The sequence below is a fragment of the Hemiscyllium ocellatum genome, chromosome 15 (genome assembly GCF_020745735.1).
Source record: "Hemiscyllium ocellatum isolate sHemOce1 chromosome 15, sHemOce1.pat.X.cur, whole genome shotgun sequence".
NCBI lineage: Eukaryota > Metazoa > Chordata > Chondrichthyes > Orectolobiformes > Hemiscylliidae > Hemiscyllium > Hemiscyllium ocellatum.
Window position 1 is genome coordinate 30,397,638 of NC_083415.1, and position 22,064 is coordinate 30,419,701.

A 22,064-nucleotide genomic window follows, 5' to 3' on the forward strand; every position below is an offset into this window, starting at 1 on the left:
CCTATAGAAACATCAAATCTTTTATGACAAAACAGTGCCTGATTTCAATAAAGAAATTCAAGGGATACACTCATTCGTTTTCTCTTTTGCAATGCTGCTGAGATGTGGGTTGAAGAGTGTAAAATGGAATGAGATTTGCATCCCATTTACTGAAGCTGATGGTTATCTTGCTATTTCATTTACAGCAGGCCACAAAAATAAGTTATTCAACTTATATAAGTTAACGTAAGCAAGAGGTGTTTTTTAAAATATTTCTATTGCTGCATGATCCATTTTCTACTGGAAACAGACATCTTGATTACCGCCAAAGCACAGTCAAAATTTATAGATGAAAATTATAATACGAGCAAAACCCATCAAAATTGAATATGAGTTGTATAAAGATAACTGCAGGAGACATGTTCATTTATATTCTAAATTTGTGAGCTCAAATCAAAGCTAAAATAGTAAAAGAATCTGCAACCACATTTGATGTTGTTGGACAGTATACAGTGTACTAGTTAACTGATAGTTAAAAACAATGATTAAACTAATATAGGATTGGGTTCAAGAACTCATTTTAGCATTTCATCCAATTAAGGGTTGATTTTCTTCATGACTTCATTGGAACTTGGATGAATGAAAAATACTTAATTTTGAGACCTGTTGGGTATGAACAGTCCTATACATCCATCTTTCCTTCAAAACAACCATGATTTTAAACCCCCCACTATGTATTACAGAACTGGTGACTGAAAGCCTCCTGGAGTTCTATAGGAAGTTCTGAGCAAGGGCCACTGGACCTGGAGCGTTAACTCTGTATTGTCTCCACAGATGCTGCCAGACCTGCTGAGCTTTTCCAGCAATTTCTGTTTTTGTAACTGATTTCCAACTGCAATGCTTTCAGTTTTTTTAAAGGATGTCATTGTTTCTGAGTGGGTTTACAGTGCTAGCAAGAAAACATTAAACATTTAGCTAGAGAAGAATCTAGATTGAGCAAGAATTTTGAGAATGAATTAGTTCAAGAGCTTTTGGGTTCATTTCAAAAGAGTCATGACTGGGGTCAGAAGTAAGTATAATCTCGCTTTAAAAGGGGATTGTTTAGAATAATTTGGGGACTATGTTGTTTAGTGAAGGAGATTAATCTGTGAAACTTCTAGATCAGGAGTCTTTGGTTAGAACTCTGCAGATTATTAAAAGACTGAAAAACTCCAAGCTCTCAGTTCTGTGCGTTTTCAAAGGAAAAGGCTTCACAGCTAGGAGCATAGGAAATTAAAACAAGCAGTGAAGTCAAAGCTACAGATTGGACTGGGAAGGAAAATTTCTCTGGATTTTAATTACTGTGAAGTGTTGGTATTGGGGAGTAGGTGGAACTTTGTTTTTCTGTTTTGAAATCTTTCAAACCATGTTATATTTTGTTAGCTTTGTTCTGTTTATTTTATCATTATTTATTTCGGGTAATGAACATCTGTTTTAGTTTGTAATTATATTTCAGTAAAAACCACTGCATTAAGCAAAACAAAACAGAAAAGATCTATAAAGCCAGATTTTATACTCAGATCTGATTGGCCAGTAAGTAACATCAACAGGAATCATAATGATCAGAGACACCTTGAATGCTTACTTCACTAATTAGTGCATGAACACTACACTATCATTCTTAGATTGAACAGTTTGTGTCCACATATTTTCTGATTGTACTTTACTACTTTAAAATCTACTTTCAAAGTAACTGTGATTTTATTAATATCACTTTCTATTCTCTTATATATTTATTTATAGGGTGTGGACATCATTGGCCAAGCCAATATTTTCTGCCCATTCTAATTCCCTCAAAAAATTGGTAGTGAGGTGCTTTCTGGGGTGACTGTGGCCTTTGGGCAGAAACACCTAAAGCGTTGTTTGGTAGGAGGTTTCAGGATTTTGCCCCAGCAACTACAAAGAAGCAGCAATGTAGTTTCACATCTGGATGGTGTGTGGCTTGGAGGGGAAATTGCAGATGGTGGTGCTCCCATCATGCATCTGCTGCCCTTGTCTTTCAGTGTGGTAGAGTTTGTGGATTTGGAAAATGCTGCAAGAGGAACCTTGGTGAATTATTGATTTCTTATTCATTCTTTGACATGCCAAACAATCAATTGCATGTGTTATAATGAATTAACATCTCATTATTACATCGCACTCATTATTCTGTTGTTTCTCATTCTCCAACCTGCTGGATATTGACTAGTTATTGTCAATTCCTGATAGGAATGTCAAAGAAGTTACCTGGCAATCTGAAAAGGGAAACCCTCCATAAAATGGCCAAAGTTGCCATTGAGCTGATTTCTGGTAAGATTCAGCCCTCTCATTCAATAGGCCAGGTTTTCTCAGGACTGGTAGTCTCACACAGGCACTATCCTTAGGAAAGATGTCAGGCATCCTTTCAAAATTCAGAATGGTACTTCCGTTCTGATGGTTCTTTCATAGTGCAGAACTGTCAGTGGAAGACAAACCATGTCTCTTTTTTCCCAATTGCCATATTCTGTAACAGTCCTGACAGCCACTTTGGCAGCTGCTGTCAAATGGTATGTACACAAGATAAGTATAGTGTTAGAGCATTATGCAGGTACGAGCCCTGTAGGGGAATGGTGGTAGGACCAGGTAAATAGGATGCTAGCTGGGGAGAATATTATCGTGCTAGGTGGTTAGGGTGCCAGGGGCAGGAGGTCAGATGGGTAGACGCCAAGTGGTTAGAATGTCAGGGTTTCATGTAAGTAAGGTTCCAGATGGGGAAGGTGGAGAGAGCCAGGTTAAGGTGCCAAATTAATACAAAGAGAGATGCCAGGTAAGTAAGTTGTTAGCGAGGTAGGCTGCCAGCTGTGCAGAGAGGTGTCAGAGGAATAGAATATCTTGTGGAAATGGGCATGGTGCCAAGTGGCTAAGGTGGCAGGATGCAAGATGGGCAAGGGGTCAGCTAAGAGATGCAGTGTTTAAAGTAGGTCAAGGTGGATGGGAGAAACGGGATCCTGTGGGGTCAGGGAGGGTGGGTTTTCAATCTGGAGGTTTCTTTTCCAGTGGCTGAGCAATTTGGGTCAGTTCCAGTCATGCAGGAGGCTTGTGGGGACATCAAGTTAGTTTGGCTCTGGTGGCAGACATGTCACGTTGAGTCTGACAATGAGAAAATCTGTTGGTGATTGGATCTGACAGCAGAGGGGTAGTTTTTCAGAGGCTCGGCTCCAACCCAGCAATAGGGGAAAAGGGTGTTCAGGTCAAGTGAATCCAATGGGGAGAGACGAACTGATCCGAGAGGAGCAGTGGGTGGAATGTGTGTCTGATGCAGAGAGTGGGAAAGGGGGAGCATGTCAGGTTTGGTCCAGTAACGGGAAAGGATTGGAAGTGATGGGAAGGGGGAGAGGCAAGGGAAAAAGGGGATTGAATGGAGAAAGAGGGGGTGCATGTCAGGAAAGGGGAGTTATATCACATTGTGGTGTCAGGTCAGGCTGTGGGATGCAAGGGATTTGGAGATGGTATGGTTAGGGGTGTGTGAGGTACATATGGGGCTTGTTCAATAATTACTTAGGAGTTAATATTTGTTTAATAATCTAATTTTTCCTGAGTATTTATTAACTTAAATACAGCATAACCCTCTGAATTCCTGGCTTTAAGTAGAGACTTTTGGAGGGTTCCAGATATAGCAGAAAGTTCCTTTTCCTGTGTAATTCCTTCAGAGTCTACCATGCTGGGGATTTTGATGAGTCTCCATACACCATCCCAACAATGGTCTAGCTGATGGAATATTTGAGCCAATTACAGCAAAATTCAAATCCCTTTTCCTGCCACAGTCCCAATAACTGTGAGACCCAGGTAGTGTAACAAAGATTTTATATCAATGAATACTTGAATTTTTGAAAATATAATTCCTCCTGGAATACCCACTTTACATCTGCCCAAACAAATAGAAAAGTTATTGTCTGGGCTATTGTCGTAAAATATTTTGAGGGGGTCTGACCTGATCCATAACACAACCACTTGAAGGCTTTCCAATGCAATTTCTGACATTATACTATTTCATTTGATGCCCTTACATTGAAAAATAAGAAGATGTTATGCTGTGATGGGCATTTGAGAAAGAATATAGCACTCCTTTAGACAGGATTATAAGATGGAGTGTTGCTAATGACGTATAACCTCTGTGACTTGGTTTTTCAAGCTATTGTTCTGATGTCAATAAATCCTCCGAGAGGAAGGATATTGTGAAACTTGAAAAGACTCAGAAAAGATTTATGAGGATGTTGCCAGGGTTGGAGGGTTTGAGCTATTGGGAGGGACTGAATAGGCTGGAGCTGTTTTCCCTGGAGCATCAGCGGCTGAGTGGTGACCTTATAGAAGTTTATAAAATCATGAGGGGCATGAGTAGGGCAAATAGACAAGGTATTTTCCCTGGGATGGGGGTGGGGTCCAGAACTAGAGGGCACAGGTTTAAGGTGAGGAAGGAAATATTTAAAGGGACTTAAGGGGCAACCTTTTCACGCAAAGAGTGGTGCGTGTATGGATATGAGTTGCCAGAGGAAGTGGTGGAGGCTGGTACAATTACAGCAATTAAAAGGCATCTGGATGGGTTTATGAATAGGATGGGTTTAGAGGGATATGAGCCAATTGCTGACAAATGGGACGAGATTAATTTAGAATATCTGGTTGGCTTAGATGAGTTGGACCGAAGGGTCTGTTTCTGTGCTGTACATCTCTATGACTCTATGCTTCTTTTTGCATTTCCAAAGTACCTTTCCCTGCATGTGTATCTATCACAAAGCTTCATCAAGATGATGCCACAACAGTCCACATCAGTATTCGATGGTAATGAACAATTAAAATGCTTTTGATAAGGAAACACTGAACTGAGAACCAATGAGTAAAATGGAAATTTTAATACTCTGACCCTTGAGCTGAAGCAGTGACTGTAAACAAAAGCCTGTTCTTACAGTCCTTGGAGCTCAAAGGAGAAATCCCTTCAATGGCATCAGGGTCAGAGAGACACTGCTACTCACTACCTTGGGTTTTAATGCCCCATCCACCACTCCCAGGATATTGCTAAGAGACTACCTTTACGCAGTTAGTAAAATATCAGCGGCTTGGGATTATGGGCTTTAAGGGGGTATTTAATTATTTAAATTGGTCAGCTATTGCTGGTCAGACATCCAAGCCACTGCCATTTCTATTGCTGAGAAACATCTTTGGGGCTGAATGAACTGCACAGATGTTGGTATCCCATCACCAATCACTCTTTATTTACTTGTGCACAGCCAGCTCCGGGTCAGCCACCTGCACTGAGGAGATTCTAATCTCCTGGTTATAAAATGGTTTTTCTGTCAAAGGGTCATGAGTCTTTGGGACTCAGGTTTCCACTGTCTGGGGCACACTTTGTTTTCTAATCAATCTGTTCAGAGATCTTATTATACACCTCTGGAGCAGATGGGACTTGAACCCAGGCCTCCCTGGTTCAGGGCAGGGACACTAGTACTGTACAACAAGAAGGCCCATCTCCTGGTTATAATTTTTTAACCAGGGCTTTCTTGATTGGCCCAGGTTAACAACCCAAGTCAACAAGCTTGTAGTCAATGAGGTTAACTTGGTTCCAATCACTATGGTGGCCTGACTCCATGGGGGAGATACCTACACATGGGTCCCTGGCAGTTTACCAGCCAAACTAACTCCAAGCTCAACACTCTGGAAGTGGTTTCATGACCACCATAACTTCTGTTATCCCCAAACATTGGATAGATGTTGTCTCCTGCTCTTCCTGCTGGAAAAGGTCTCAACTTTTTCTGCATTAATAAAAGAAATAAACAAACATAGATTAAAACAATAAACTGCATATCACTGGCACAGTACAGTATTCAAAAAGTATGATACTGCTCTGCTATACTTCTCTCCATTATCAGCCAGGGATTTTGTGCAATGCGCTCCTGCTACATCATTATCCCATAACAAGTGCAACCATAACCATTCTTATATCTAAATAAAAAAAAACAAAAGAACTGCAGATATTGGAAATCAGAAACAAAAAACAAAACTTTGTCAAAAAATCTCAGTAGGTCTGGAAGCATTCTGGACAGAAATCAGAGTTAATATTTTGGATCCAGAGACCTGAAATATTAACTCTGATTTCTCTCCATAGATGCTGCCAGACTTGCTGAGATTTTCCAACAAACTCTGTTTTTGTTACTTTTTTCATGCTCTCTGTTTCTGACTAAGTTACAGCAGTGGAATGGGAGCAGGTCTGATCAACATTGTGCTTTGTCATTTACATAAATGATTTGGATGCGAGCTTAAGAGGTATAGTTAGTAAGTTTGCAGATGACACCAAAATTGGAGGTGTAGTGGACAGCGAAGAGGGTTACCTCGGATTGCAACAGAATCTTGACCAATGGGCTGAGAAGTGGCAGATGGAGTTTAATTCAGATAAATGCGAGGTGCTGCATTTTGGGAAAGCAAATTTTAGCGGTACTTATACACTTAATGGTAAGGTTCTAGGGAATGTTGCTGAACAAAGAGACCTTGGAGTGCAGGTTCATAGCTCCTTGAAAGTGGAGTTGCAGGTAGATAGGATAGTGAAGAAGGTGTTTGGTATGCTTTCTTTTATTGGTCAGAGTATTGAGTACAGGATTTGGGAGGTCATGTTGCGGCTGTGCAGGACATTGGTTAGGCCACTGTTGGAATATTGCTTGCAATTCTGGTCTCCTTCCTATTGGAAAGATGTTGTGAAACTTGTAAGGGTTCAGAAAAGATTTTCAAGGCTGATGCCAGAGTTGGAGGATTTGAGCTAAAGGGAGAGGCTGAACAGGCTGGGGCGGTTTTCCCTGAAGCTTGGGAGGCTGAGGGGTGACCTTATAGAGGTTTACAAAATTATGAGGGGCATGGATAGGATAAATAGGCAAAGTCTTTTCCCTGGGGTTGGGGAGTCCAGAACCCGAGGGCATAGGTTTAGGGTGAGAGGGGAAAGATATAAAAGAGACCTACAGGACAACGTTTTCACACAGAGGGTGGTACATGTATGGAATGAGCTGCCAGAGGAAGTGGTGGAGGCTGGTACAATGGCAATATTTAAGGGGCATTTGGATGGGTATATGAATAGGAAGGGTTTGGAGGGATATGGGCCCGGTGCTGACAGATGGGACTAGATTGGGTTAGGATATCTGATCGGCATGGATGGGTTGGACTGAAGGATCTGTTTCTGTGCTGTACATCTCTATGACTCAATGACTCTAAGTTGTACTGTGTAAAACCAGATACTATGGTGGTAATAAAGGTTGATCATATTTCATGCTGGAACAGGAATCTTTGAGCTTGTCAAAGTACTTGGCTACAGTTCGTTCTCTAATTAGCTCTTCAGTCCATGAAAAGAAGAATAAAGCCCAAATCATGAACTGAAAAACTAATGACCTTTATCCTAATTAAAGAAGAAACTTATTTATTAGAATAGCTGCACAATCCTAAGTGTTTAAAGAATGCTACATTGGTTGCCTATGTTTGCCAGTGCTCCCTCATTCCCATATTTTATGGAGACCTACAACTAAGTTACAAGGTTTGAATATAATTGGCACTTTCAGATAATACTATGGCTTACAAGAATAAAACCTGAGTGATTAATGACAATTATTTGAATTCTGAGATTGGATTTTCCCCTCAATGTGCTCACTGGTATCTGGCTTTATAATTAGACCTTTTGCATCTCATACGCACGTGTTACACAAGAACACGCTGAGAAAGTTTCATACCTCAAACTGTCACACTTTCATTCTGTTTGTCCACATAGACTATATTAGGTTACTTACAGAGTGGAAACAGGTCCTTCTGCCCAACAAGTCCACACCGACCTGCTGAAGCGCAACCCACCCAGACCCATTCCCCTACATTTACCCCTGCCCCTAATACTACTGGCAATTTAGCAAGGCCAATTAACCTAACCTGTACATCTTTGTGATTGTGGGAGGAAACTGGAGCACCACAAGGAAACCCACGCAGACACAGGGAGAACGTGCAAACTCCACATAATCAGTTGCCTGAGGCAGGAATTGAACCTGGGTCTCTGGCACTGTGAGGCAGTAGTGCTAACCACTGTGCCACCGTGCAGCCCACATTCCAATCTCAAATATGTAATATATGTGAAAAAGTACTGATCACATGAAATAAAATGCCTGGACAAATTAGTTTAATAGTGCCACAGACTCCTTGTGATAACGTAATGCAGGGAGCAAAACTATCAATGCATGATAGTAAATGTTTTAGCCATCTTTGTTTCTTATTGAGCCAATGATACACTTCTAAAAATTTAATTTATGACAAAGCAAGACATAAAGCATTTTTCTTCTCATAACAAAATGACTAACTTACATACATCACTGCTTTGTTGGAATCAATTTCAAAAATATGTCACCATGGTGATGTACTCTTCTTTCAGAGGTCTATGGGTTTTTGTCACTTCCAATGATTTAGATACTATAAATGAATTTTGAAGTCCAAGTTTTGCTTTCATTGTCACTCAGACCAAATAATTTTCAATAAAAAGCAGCTTGCAAGATTATTTTCTTTCTTGATTCCCATTTCTTGGCATTGTTTTAGGGTGAAAAAGAAATCCAATCAATGTGGTAATTCTCCAATACATGTGCATAATAAGATCATATTTTCAACAGAATAGCTTTGATGTTGATGACTAATGACATAATTTTTTCTTTATTAATTTGCTTTTAGCATCTGTCCTTTACATTCAGTAAATAAATGCAATTTGTCTCTGGCTACATTGTCCAGTAAATGACACGTTGCAAGGGATCACTCTCCCTCCATCATTAGAAAGCAATCTATTCAGGATATGAACTGAATTTTAATAAGTAAAGTTGAATTTCAAAATTCATCAATATGGAGCTGGAATGGATTTGCTCTGTTGATGCATGCTATGTCTTTAATCTACTCATGTTATTCTTTTTCAATATGGATTCCCTCTGTCTGTCATTCTTTTCTGAAAACTGAGTGATTTCTAACTGCAATCAACAATTTAGCCTTTTTTTTGGAATCATCATTAATGTTTCAGCTGGCACCATTTTTGCAGAACAGGAAATCCCTGAATATCACACTTGTATCTCTTCAGTAACTTCATATATTGTTAACTGTAAGTCCACAGTTTCCTTATTTTCCAATTTTTTTTGTGAAATTGCTTTGCTTTGAATTTTGGAAGAACTTGAAGGATAAATCCAGTTTTGAATCTTCTACTGGCTGTTTTAATACTGTGTCCATATAATTCTGAAACCATGTCCTGAGCATTCAGTTACACACTTTGCTTGCAGGCTTCGGGGGCATTCCAGACTTTACTCTCTAACCTCGAGAAAGAGTGTTTAGTTCTTCCACATGATTATCTATCAAAATTACATCTTAAGTAGATACATAGAAATCTCTGATCTGAGTCTTTTTCCTCACTTTTCATTACCCCAGCTGCAACATCAACTTCTACACTGCTGTTTGGAATCTTTTACCTTATTTCCTCTGCCTTGACACCTCCCTACATTTGCATCAACTTCCACAAACTATTCTTCTTTGATTGAGCCTTCCATTTTCCATCCTATCCTTATTGATCTGTACTCCTTTCTGCAAGTTCACTTTATATCTTCTTATTCCAACAGCTGAGTGGCAATCCCCTGCAATGTGATGGACACAACAAAATTGTAAGTTATCGTATTACTCATTATGTTACCTATTTCCCATTCCAAGTTAGATCTCCATAAAGGAAAAATGTACATTTCTTATGCTGGTGCAATAATTTCAATGGTATTACTTTGGCTTTCATTTTGTAAGCCAATTGTAAAGAATTTTATTTGACTGGGAGAAAATCTGAAGGGCCACATTTCACACTTGTCATTGGAGACCACATTTCACCAACATGGTAATGTTTTTCTTAAAGTAATTGAGCAGTTAATGAGTGTGTAACCATCCAGTCTGGGTATTTTATATATGAAGAAAAGTGTGCTGATAATTTTCATGAGGATGGTATTGCTTTCAATTTTAATTCATTAGTGTGTAATTGTTTTCAATCCATTAAAAAATAGTTAAAGCTGATCTGTTTCTATTGTTCATGAGTTATGAAAATTGCATTAGTAATGTATAATATTAATATATCATAGTTTGCCCTGTGGACATTGGGTCATCCAATGCATGTTTTAGAAGAGGTAAGTACTATTAATGCTGTACTTTAGATATCTCCCTGCAAAATTTTCACGCAGATGCATTTTCAAAAATACAGAAAATATGAGAAATGTTTTCTGTTACAACTCTCCTTTCTTGTCAAATAAGAACATACCCCATCTCTGACCTCTTTTTCTAGGACATGGCAAATGCCAATGAAGGTTAATGTGACTCAGGTACACATTTTAGGTCTTTATTGTTGAATTTGAACAAAGGTGCCAGAGATTAAATGATGGTTTAATCTGAATTGTAAGCACGGTGATATAGTGGCCAGAAAGTATGAGTTAACATCTTGTAACAGTAAGTTGTGAAGTGGAATTAAACAAGTGGCTTAGTGCCAGAATGAAAATTGGTTGATATAAAAACCTCACTGGTTCTCTATTGCTCATCAGAAAAGAGAATATGTCCTGAGTATAAGCTTGGAAGACAAGTCAGGCCTACAATATGTCTTTATTGAACTGGCTACAAAATGGATGCCTGAAATGTATGCCTCATCATAGAGGCTGCATGACTCTTGAAAGCCAAAAGGTACATTAGTGCAGTGTTATATTTTATACAAAACATTTCCCTTTTCATCCAAAACAAAACAAGAAAATGCATGTATTATCATTTACACTGAGCTACCTAAGTAACAATCATGCACACTACTGTTTCCCTTGATGGCTGCTTTCAACATCTATGCTTTCAACTGCTCAGGGAGAATAATTCCATCTCTGAATGCCAAATATGCTCTGTGACCACAGGACTGTCCCTGATGGTGTCAGGCCGTTCTTTCATCATTACTTCTTGCAACACCTAATCTGGCCACATGCATATTGTGGCTACAAGAACAAATCAGAAAGATAAAATGAAAGGGTTACTGGATTTGAAACATTAACTATGTTTTCTCTTCACAGATGCTGTGTTTCTCCAGCAATTTCTGCTTCTGTTTCAGATTTCCAGCATTTGCAATTCTTTGTTTTATTTCAGCGTGAAATTCTGTGTTAATCAATCCACCTCAGATTTCCCCAGTGCCTATCTACCATTGACAAGACAGATGTCAGGAATGTGATGGCATTCTTGCCATATGCCTAGGTTGATGTAGATCCAACAACAGCTTCCAGGACAAAGCACCCCATTCCCCATCAACTTTCACTCCCTTCACCATTGGAGTACAGTGGAAATGACGTGTATCGTCCACAAGATCACAGGGGTAAGTCATCGAGGCAAATTAGACAGCAACTTTCAAACTTATGACCTCGACAGCTTTGACAGACAAAGGCAATAGACGTGTGTGAATGCTTACATTTCTGAGTTTCTATCCAAATCGCATAATATTTTGTTTTGGAATTATATCACTATACCTTCACTGCCACTGGGTTAAAATCTTGCAATTCCCTCCCAAAAAACACCCCAAATGCAGAGTTCAAGAAGAGAGTATACCCACCAACCTATTTGGCCTTATTAACAATGGACAATAAATAGTGCCTAGTCAGTGATACCCACATTCCATGCATGAATAAAAAACAACATTTACAGCATTGCTTTATGTTGGGTAGTTCACTTGATTTGAGCAAAGCACTTGTCTGTTAGATTCCAGATAAATTCCAGAACATGTTGGGTTATTGTTTTATGCTGGGTCTGGAAGATTTCACAGTTTGATGTAGCATTCTTGATTTTCCATCTGGTGTACTTCTGTCAAAAGCATGTCAGTGATGTACATCTGCTTCCCTTTCTGATATATCATGGCCAAATGATATCTCTGAAACCTTCTCTATTCACATAATATTCTTTGCAGACATTTTGGGAAACAGATGGTGGGATCTTGATGAAAATGTTTTGATATCGTTTGTGATCAGAATCAATTTTCTATTCAAAGTGCATATTGTTAAAAATATTTGCACTCAAAGACAAAGACCATACTATCTTACTTACCCAAGAATACCATTTGTGTTAGTCTCCTAGATACAAATGGAAGTAGTTGTCTATGTTACTTTCTAGTGCTCTAGGTCCCGTCTCACTGGCATTTCACTGCAGTGAGATTTGATATTTTATGTTTTCAGCACTACATTGCCATTACTGGTTGCTTGATTTTAGTGAACACCTCCTCTTGTTCTATGCCCAAACATCACTGTAAGTCATTGGCAGTGAGTTAGCATAATGACTCACACTCCATTAACAAATTGGCATGAATTTTCTGAACACATATGTTGGTTTCCACATTGCTACTATAGCACTCACCTTTTCAGGATCCAGTCATTGGCATTTTGCTCTTAGTACAGGGCCTATCTACTTATTGCAATATCTTTAGTTATTTTAGGTTCATCTGGTGAGTTCTGTCTCACATTTGCATTAGATTTTGAGCATAAACCAGCATTCAATATGTCATGGGTCAAAGTGAATGTTGTTGTGCCATCTTTCATTTTTCATCTCTCAGTTCATGCAATTGATCTGTTGGGCACAATTCTCAGGGATTCACATGGCTGGATAGGCAGAGATGATCATTACTGCCAGGATCTTCTGACTTATATGCTAAATTTAAAGCTCAGCTACAAGGAATTCGGACAATGCAAGCCAGGGATGACACTGTGGTACAGTCAGTTCTGATGAAACATGACAGTTCTGTTCTTGTGCAATCTCGCGTTATAAGAAAATTGCACAATAGCTGCGCCATTTAAAGAATCGTGTTATAGCCAATACAGGTAAGGAAAGTTTGTGTTCTACAAAAACAGTCTAAATTCTTCAATCGCATTAAAGCTAATTTGCATTGAAAAAACACGCGTTATAGCAGAACCAACTGTACTCAACCCATCCCACCAAAGAAATATCACAGAAGAAAGACAAGTTATTTTTATATACAGGCATCTGGAGGCACTGGTGGACAGGGTGGAGAAAGGAAAGGTAGCCTTTTTCCTTTGCTGACAGCTAAAAGAGGCCTCAACATCAGATTCAGCCAGGAGACTGTCAGATCTGAGCCCTCTAGGTCGAAAGGTAGCAGGAACTTGCAACTCAATGGAGCAGGCTCTCTCCATCTAAGCCACAGATGTTGGGACTCCACTTTGACAAAGGGGGAGGCAAAGGAAGAAGAAAACATAATGAGGGGCTCATAGTTGGTATGGATACAACATCATTACAATGATCTTTCAATTTTGTAAATATATGCTTACTTTCACTATTAAAATATCTGGTGTAGTATAATGTACGTTATCAGACCTGGCTATTTGCACCTATATGAAAACTGAGGAGTTTCTTCAAAAATCCCATGGACATATGAAGTTGCAATGGCAAATGTTGCTCATATCTCACAAGCAACTGGCTCCTCGACTGCAAGCAGCCTCAGAAATCAGAGATCCTTGAACCATAACTCTGAAGACCACACCAGGCCAATTAATTTTAATGTGGACTGTACTGAAACTAAACACTACTTGCAGGGAATGTGCTAGGCCTGCACACATCATTCCACACTTACACCCCCAGACCTTTAGGTCAGAGTATGGAATCAGTAATGCTTTCACACATCTCTGCAGGAAATAGCCCATTCTTTGTATCAGCTTTTCAAGGAAACACACTGTCATTCAAGGCTGAGAGATGTATAATGGGAAGATCACAAGTCCGCTCTTCCTCATTGCACAGGTATCTGCCAAGAAAAACTGTACACAGCGCTGCCTTTCACAGGTTCAATCATGGGATGTTTAAGTATTTCAAGGCAATTTAATAGTCGACACACAGTCTAAAACATTAAACAGTTATTGATGATGAAAAGGCCAAAAGGTGTTTGCTTAGGATTCCCATCAAGCTGGTGGTTACACAACATTTGGACTTCATGATCTAAGATGCTAAAAGGACCTCCTTATGTTACAGCCACCTGATGTTAATGTTTCTGAATGCTTCCTTTTCAGAGTCATGTATGGCATGTTATATGTATATACTTTAAAGTAGAATCACCTAAAGATATCAAACAATCTTATGGATATTGGTGCAGAATGTCCACAAAAATAACAAGCTTCACAATTCCTTTGTACCAAAGGAGAGCTGCACGCCAGATCAACACCGGAATATGAAAAAAATTAAACCCAGCTTAGTCATCCGAGAAATTTGGTGCAATTAGATTTTCTCTGGCCTCTCAGGAGTGGCAATGCAATGCTCTGTCCTACTGTCTTGGATGGTCCATCTGGTCCTTAATCTAAGCCTCAACTTCATCTTCAGAAGATTAATGTTGATCCACATTTTGTCTGAATCCAGGACAATCATCAAGCCTTCCCTCTCCAAAATAAAACCCTTTATTAGTTCCAGAAGGGCACAGTATGCTGCAATGATGCTGGATACCATTTATATTATACTTTACTGGAAGCCCTACTGGACTGGGCCAGACAGTGAAATCTTTATTTCACTATGATCCTGCTGTAAGTATGAGCAGTGTAGCATCTTTATACTGGATTACTGCGAATGTGGCACTCTCCACCAGCTATATCTTGCGTTGACATGAGTTGCAAATTATTGCAGTGCTTATCTATTGCTTCCAACAATATCATTGAGACAAATTTGAGACAAAACTCCTGGACATCACTATAGACTCTTTAATTCACTAAGAGGATCACAGCTATCCCTATCCATATTTCTATCCCTGCCTCACGTGACGACTGTCATTAAAGTGTCATATCAGACAGATGAATAGATTGCAGTTATCAACATTTTGATTTGGAAGTGCTGGTGTTGGACTGGGTGGACAAAGTTAAAAATTTTACAACACCTGGTTATAGTCCAACAGGTTTATTTGGATGCACTAGCTTTTGGAGCCCCACAACCACCTGATGAAGGAGCAGCGCTCCGAAAGCTAGTGCTTCCAAATAAACCTGTTGGACTATAACTTTGAACCTGGTATTTTGTGATCTTTAACTGAAAATTTTGGTTATTGCTGAGATTTAAATTTAGTTTTATTGTCACATGTATGTAAACATACAGGAAAAACGTATTTTCTGGTATAATAAACGCAAAGTGTCGCCATACTCCATGACATATAAATGAGTCTAAAACGCAATGCAATTCAGGAAAGTGATTTATCTCACTGCTTGTCATTGCCCATGGCTCTTTTTCTTGTTACTGTCCATTACTCCATTCATTGCTTGGCATCAGCTGGGTCTCTGTAATGGTCTTCGAGGTCTTGGCTACTGTCTCACCACTACCGTCACTAAGCTTCCTCACAGATAAATACAAGTTGTTGGTTCCCGCAAGGATAAGTGGTACCAACTAAGACTTATCATGCCATCTAAAAACTCACTTGGACCAGAAAGAGTAAAATCTTAACTTACATTTTTAATCGGATTGGTAACTTAAGTACAACAACTTCACTTCAAACTGTGTATTTGCAGTCATCAGAGCTTTCTGTTACACTTCAATAACAATGGGTGTTATTATATTCACCATTGTTTTTACAGCAAAATCCAGGCCTATGTAAAGGAATATCTCCAGTCTTCTATTATGACTAGAACGTTTATGCTATGCAGTCATCATTCATCCATTTAGTAAGTTTTTTGTTGACCCCAATACTGAAATCTAGAATATACCATGTAAAATTACAGTATGATGCTCATGTTCTGTCAGAATAACACAAATAGCTTCAGTTAATATATTCATGATCAAAATGAGTCCTTTCTTTTTTAATTCATTCACTTGAGCAGTGCCAAACAACTATATGAAATAAGCATTCCAAGGTCTGATTTTCTTTAAAGAACTATTTTCAAATAAATGAGTCTAAAGAGCAAAATAATTCAACAAAGTGATTTAACTCACTGCTTGTCATTGCCCATGGCTGGATTCTCTCATCGGCTGCCAGTATTGGATCATCCTTATCCTCCAGCACTGGACTGGGTCCATTGGAATATCTTATCACACTCTGATATCAGATGGCACACAGCGGGTTCTCTTCCCTTGCCAATGGCTCCAAATAGTCCTTCTGACAGTAAAATAGTAATGACCAAAGCAAAGAAAATAATGAAATGAAATGAAGACACCAAACCTAAAATAATAGAAAAATACAGGCAATTAAAAAGGACAGAAATTGAGAGAATAGAAGCAGATAGTTGGAATTGATAGTTGGAAACATATAGTGGCATTTTTTGGATGGAATTGGTTTCTGTTTTACCCCCATCTAATGAGTGGTGTCATTGAAATTAGATTGATTGTAACAACTTTATTTCCATGCTGAGGCATCTTAAAGTATTGAGTGTTAACAAGGATAGGCAATTGCAAATGTCGAAGTGAATAATTGTGTGTATATGTGGGTCTGCGAGCCTAAGGAAGAAAGGAAATTAGCAGTCAATTTTCCTTTCTATTTATCTCAATGTAAAATGCCAGCAATTTCACCTATCAGTGTCCATTGAACTAATTGGTCATAGAACATAGAACATAGAATGTTACAGTGCAGTACAGGCCCTTCAACCCTTGATGTTACCCTAACCTGTGAAACCAATCTGAAGCCCATCTAACTTACACTATTCCAATTTAATCCATATGTCTATCCAACAACCATTTAAATGGCCTTAAAGTTGGCAAGTCTACTACTTGCAGGTAGTGTTCCATACCTCTATAATTCTTTGAGTAAAGAAACTACCTCTGACATCTGTCCTGTATCTATCACCCCTCAATAAAGCTATGTCTCCTCGTGCGAGACATTAACATCTGAGGAAAAAGGCTCTCGCTGTCCACCCTATCTAACCCTCTGATTATTTTATATGTCTCAATTAAATCACCTCTCAACCTTCTTCTCTCTAACAAAATTAACCTCAAGTCCCTCAGCCTTTCCTCATCTCAACTGTGATTTAGGCCGATTTTGCACTGTAGTGGAAAACAAACCTTAACAACAATTGTCAATACGTTGTGCATCCTCGTGTATGAGCAAATACGTACATAAATGCTCTTCAGGCATCTGATATTTCTTCGAAGGTGCTGCTGAAATTTCTCATCCATCAACAATTGAAGAAGTTAAAACCTTCAAATGAAAATGTGTGTACAAATCAAAAACTCTGCACTCCAGCTGTAATAAACTTCTCATCACAAACTCTGAAACTGACTGCCACCTCAGGATTTAGCGTAGTATGAGCAAATTAACATTTATGTTGATAAAAAATATTTACAAGCAAAGACAATGGCCATACTATCTTACTTAACCCAGGAATAACATTGTTCTATTTGCATTAACATCCAGATAACAAATGTAAGTAATTATCTTTGTTACTTTATGGTGTTCCAAGTCCAGTCTCACTGGCATTTCACTGCAGGGTGACTTCACATTTTAAGTTTTCCGCACTGGCATTGCCATCATTGATTGCTTGATGTTAGTGAACACGTTTTGTTGTTCTCTGCCTAATATCACTGAAAGCCCTTGGCAGTGAGTTAGCATAATGACTCACAGTCCATTAACAAATTGGCAGGAATTTTCCCAAACACATCTGTTGGTTGCCACATTGTTGCTACAGCACTCATCTATTCAGGATCCGGGCACCGACCTTTTGCTCTTAGTACGTAACCTATCTACTGATATCTTATAGTTGCAGTCTGGCACTCACTACTCCCCATAGGCTATGCCATACAAATTCCTCAATTCTAATTCCACTCCCCTAGAGATAGAAATCATGAAAGTGCCTGAAGTAATGAGAACTTTTTTATTTTCCACTCTTAAATTAATTCTAAATACCATAATTGTATGTTGTTTTCACAACTGTAACTAGGTTTGAGTAATAAATCTGATTAATAAATATTATTGAACTATTCCTAAAGACTAATTTAATATGTGTTCAGTAGTTAACTGTCTCCATCTTGATTAATTGTGGGATCTTTACCTCAAGTCATAGAGTCATAGAGATGTACAACATGGAAACAGGTCCATGCTGACCAGTTATCCCAACCTAATCTAGTCCCATCTGCCACCACCCAGCCCATATCCCTCCACCACATCCTCTAGCAGCTCATTCTATACATGTACCATCCTCTGAGTGAAAAAGTTGATCCTTAGATCTCACTTCAGACAATGTAGATTAGATTACTTACAATGAGGAAACAGGCCCTTTGGCCCAACAAGTCCACACCAACCCGCCGAAGTGCAACCCACACACACCCCTACATTTACCCCCTACCTAACACTACGGGCAATTTAGCATGGCCAATTCACCTGACCCGCACATCTTTGGACTGTGGGAGGAAACCGGAGCACCCGGAGGAAACCCACGCAGACACAGGGAGAACGTGCAAACTCCACACAGTCAGTCACCTGAGGCGGGAATTGAACCTGGGTCTATGGCGCTGTGAGGCAAAAGTGCTAACCACTGTGCCACTGTGCCACCCACCATCTCTTTTATATCTTTCCCTTCTCACCCTAAACCTATGCCCTCTAGTTTTTAGATTAGATTACTTACCCGGCCCATATCCCTCCAAACCCTTCCTATTCATATACCCATTCGGATGCCTTTTAAATGGTGCAATTTATTAACATCCACCACTTCCTCAGGCAGCTCATTCTATACATGTACGACACTCTGAGTGAAAAAGTTGGCGCTTAGATCTCTTTTATATCTTTCCCTGTTCACCCTAAACCTACGCCCTCTAGTTCTGGACTTCCCACCTCAGGGAAAAGACTTTGTCTATGTATCCTATCCATGCCCTTCATGATTTTATAAACCTATGTAAGGTCACCCCTCAACCTCTGAATCTCAAGAGAAAACAGTCCAGCCTATTCAACGTCTTCCTATAGCTCAAATCCTCCAACCCTGGCAAAAAACTTGTAAATCTTTTCTGAACCCTTTCAAGTTTCACAACATCCTTCCAATACAAAGGAGACCAGACTTGCATGCAATATTCCAAAAAATGTCTAACCAATGTCCTGTACAGCCACAACATGACTTCCCAGCTCCTGTAATCAATACTCTGACCAATAAACGAAAGCAACCAAACAACTTCTTCGCTATCCTATCTACATATGATTCTACTTTCAAGGAAGTATGAACCTGCACTCCAAGGTCTCTTTGTTCAACAACACTCCTTAGGACCTTACCATTAAGTGTATAAGTCCTGCTAAGATTTGCTTTCCCAAAATGCAGCACCTCACTTTTATCTAAATTAAAATCCATCTGCCTTTCCTCAACTCATTGGCCCATCTGATCAAGATCCCATTGTGGTCTGAGGTAATCTTCTTCACTGACCACTAAACCTCCAATTTTGGTGTCATCTACAAACCTACTAACCATTCCTCTTATGCTCACATCCAAATCATTCATACAAATGACAAAAAGTAGTGGACCCTGCACTGATTCTTGTGGCACTCCATGGGTTACAGGCCTCCAGTCTGAAAAACAACTTTCCACCACCAACCTCTGTCTTCTACCTTTGAGCCAATTCTGCATCCAAATGGCTAGTTCTCCCTGTATTCAGTGAGATCTAACCTTGCTAACCAGTCTCCCATGGGGAACCTTGTTGAACACCTTACTGAAATCCATATAGATCATGTCTACTGCTCTGCCCTCATCAATCCTCTTTGTTACTTCTACAAAAAACTCAATCAAGTTCATGAAACATGATTTCCCATGCAGAAAGCTATGTTGACTGTCCCTAATCAGTCCTTTCCTTTCCAAATACATGTACATCCTGTCCCTCAGGATTCCCTCCAACAACTTGCCCACCACTGACATCAGGCTCACTGGTCTATAGTTCCCTGGCTTGTCCTTACCACCCTTCTTAAATAGTGGCACCATGTTAGCTAACCTCCAGTCTTCCAGCACCTCACCTATGACTGTCAATTTTGCAAATATCTCAGCAAAGAGGCCCAGCAATCACTTCCCTAGCTTCCCACAGAGTTTGTGGGTACACCTGATCAGATCCTGGGGATTTATCCACTTTTATGCATTTCAAGACATCCAGCACTTCCTCCTCTGTAATATGGACATTTTTCAAGACGTCACCATTTATTTCCCTACAGTTTATATCTTCTATGTGGTTTTCCACAGCAAACACTGATGCTAGTTTACAAACAATTTTTAATTCTATGGGGATATTTCAACACGTATTTTCATTCCATGTGTCTATTGTTATAATTATGCTTTATGTTTAATATTATTTGGAGGACTGGAATTATGAAAGACTGGTAAAAATTGATTTATTTCAAGTTTTGTGAAAATACCTGGATTGGTTTCTTTAAAAATGGTCATCAAAGATTTACTGTGGACATTGGAACTTTCTTTCAACACTAAATTGCATGACTAATGATAGCTGCTTGCTTTATTCTAGATTCCCACTGGTGCTGTTTCAGTGACTGGCTTTGAGAGGCTATAATTGCGGGCTTGTTATATTGGGTTCAGTTGGAAGGAGACCTGCTCAGAACAAACTGCCCTGCTGGTCTGTCTCATTCTGAAAACAAAACATTTGGGGTGTAACCTAATTGTAATTTTAAGAAAGGGATTGAAAAGCCATCTCAATTCCTGAGATGCTGCCTAACCTGCTGTGCTTTGACCAGCAACACATTTGCAGCTGTGATCTCCAGCATCTGCAGACCTCATTTTTTACTCGAAGATTTATACTTCCTTGGAAAGCTATCTCAGCAAGATTTCAGAGATAACTGAGAGTTATTAGTATCTTGACCACAGCAGCCAGAACATCTAAGCACACGATTCTAGACATTTCTATAATTTTGTACTTCAGAGTAGCCATTAACCAAAGTGTTTGTTTCTCAGAAAGTTAATGTGTGTGTGTGCGTGCGTGCGTGCGCCTATGGGGATATTTAAAGGAATTGGTATTTATAGTTTTTATATTACTGCCTGTGTATTTTAACCAATTATTGAATCTTTATTGAATGAGTATTATTATAAAAGCTGTTTGATAGTTCTTGCTGTTTATAAGCTGATATGGATAAGATATTCAATCAGATAGCTTCGGAAGAAATTTTTTTTAAGTTAAAACCTGTCAGATAGTGAAACTCTTTCAATCTCAGTTCTATAAATGTACCAATTTTTACTTTGCTCTGTGTGAAATTTTGTAAAATTAGAATTAGCTTTATTGTCACATGCACGCAAATGAGTACAGTGAAAAATTTACAAGTCGTCACTTATGGAGTCGTCTTTAGGTATAGAGTCTTTACAAATTCTTGGGGAAAAATAAAGAAATAAAAAAACTAGCATTATAGATTGTAAGAATAAATTCAAAAAATAAAAAAATAAGAAGTTCAGAATAACAGACCTTCCGAGCCAATCCTTGCGGGCAGTGAGCCAGGCCTTGACTCCAGACTGCACGAGGCTTCATCTTGAGGTTCTTAAGGCTGCAAAACCACTTCTGGAATCATCTCAAGGCCACAGATCCATGTTGAGGCCATGTCACGTTGAAAGACTGCTACGTCAGGCTGCCGTGTGACGAAGCTGCTTGTTTAACAAGGTGATGTTGTCCTTGTTTTTTTTCCTTTCAGAGAGGTTGTAAAAGACAGACTCTGAAAGGTCTAATTTGAAGGGTTTTAGGGTCAACTTGATTATAGCTAAGGCAAAGAGCTTCCAAGTCTTAAAACAAAATACTTGTACAATGAAAGGGGCGTGGCCAGTGTTCCCAGCTCAGCTTGATACTGGTTTGGGTTGGTTTTAGCAGTCTGGCTATTTACTGAAAACAGGCAGTCAGTTGTGAAGTTGCTGGACCTAAAGAAACAGGTCCAGGCTGATCCTCCTCCTGCATGACTTCTCTCCTGTAAGACCCTGTTTTGGTTTTTACCTTTTGTGCCAAGGAGTGTATGGGAATTGTTGCAAATATTTGGAACAGCATCATTAAGCTGGGATGATCTGTTGGGTTTTCGGATAGGTTCTATTATTCTATATTCTGTTCTCTTTTGTTTGTGTTTTATTTGGTAATCTTGCAAATAAATTCTGTTTTGT

At 39.2% G+C, this 22,064-nt stretch overlaps 1 long non-coding RNA gene across 3 annotated transcripts in view; it reads right to left on the bottom strand.

The window, feature by feature from the left end:
* The window catches only part of LOC132822922 (uncharacterized), a 29,639-nt gene extending 7,973 nt beyond the window's left edge, over positions 1 to 21,666 (bottom strand). For 2 of the 3 annotated variants that reach the window (XR_009645479.1, XR_009645480.1), the window contains exons 1-3: positions 21,388 to 21,666; positions 17,074 to 17,155; positions 15,958 to 16,120 (exon numbers count right to left, since the gene is read on the bottom strand). This is a non-coding gene — a long non-coding RNA (uncharacterized LOC132822922). Of the gene's footprint in view, positions 1 to 15,957; positions 16,184 to 17,073; positions 17,156 to 21,387 lie in introns of all 3 variants that reach the window. The other variant, XR_009645481.1, reaches the window with a different exon arrangement.
* Between the last annotated feature and the right edge of the window lie 398 nt (positions 21,667 to 22,064).